The 915-nt window shown below is 62.6% G+C and overlaps 1 protein-coding gene across 14 annotated transcripts in view; it reads left to right on the top strand.

Moving 5' to 3' along the window:
• LOC107592830 (dedicator of cytokinesis protein 3-like) overlaps window positions 1-915 on the top strand; it is a 275,733-nt gene that overhangs the window by 234,818 nt on the left and 40,000 nt on the right. The gene's annotated exons all lie outside the window — the stretch shown is intronic.

Genomic DNA, 915 nt, shown 5'->3' with positions numbered 1-915 from the left:
GATCCAGAAATAATGGCTATGCTTTCCCGGGCCGCCGTAGGGGTAGGGCTCGAGTGAAGCGTGTCCCGGTGTCCCGAGCCCTCAAGGTTGCACGATTGGTTCTTGGGGTGATCCGTACTGGTTCTCAGCGCCCTGCCTTTCTTCCCAGTCCCGGAGGTGCATGAGGAGCTCAACAGGTCGTGGACGGCACCTTTTTACTGCCGGAAACTGATTTGCTGGATCCTCCTCCCTCACCACCCTCGATGGTGGGGCAGCTAGGGGGTTACAAGGGTCCCCCCGGTGGAGCGGTCGGTTGCGATGCAGTTGTGTCCTAATACCGCCTCCAACCGGCAGGGAGAACCATGCCTCCCCTCCCGGGTCTGTAGGTACTCGACTGGCCAGCAATGCCTATACGACCTGTGGAGAAGCTGTCTCCGCCTTACACGCTACGCCGTCATTGCAAGTGCACCAAGCCAAGGCACTGAGGGACTTGCACGAGGGTGGTCACGACCCGGAAGTTCGCAGAGAACTCCGCACCGCGGCGGACCTCGCACCACGAGCGACGAAGGTTACGGCGCGGTCTCTGGGTCGTGCGATGTCCACTATGGTGGTCCGGGAGCACCATTTCTGGCTGTGACTGGCTGACATGCGCGAGACGGACAAGACACGATTCTTGAACGCCCCCGTGTCCCAGGCCGGCCTGTCGGTGACACGGTGGAGAACTTGCCCAGCGGTTCTTCGCTGACCAAAGCAGACTGAGGCCATCAGGTACATCCTGCCGGCGTGCAGCTGCTGCCGTGGCCGAAGGCGGCCCCCCTGCCACCGCCAAAACAAGAGCAGTGCTCCTGCGGCCTCCAGGAAAGCTGTGTCGTGGAGCCTGTCGCAGGGCAGCCGCCCGTTCAGGCCCCCGCCAAACCTGGTGGCAAGCGAGAGAGC

This window comes from Sinocyclocheilus grahami, unplaced genomic scaffold (genome assembly GCF_001515645.1).
Source record: "Sinocyclocheilus grahami isolate Dianchi unplaced genomic scaffold, SAMN03320097.WGS_v1.1 scaffold159.1, whole genome shotgun sequence".
Taxonomy (NCBI): Eukaryota; Metazoa; Chordata; class Actinopteri; order Cypriniformes; family Cyprinidae; genus Sinocyclocheilus; species Sinocyclocheilus grahami.
The sequence above is the reverse complement of the archived record's forward strand: the minus strand, read 5'-3'. Positions and strand labels throughout refer to the sequence as shown.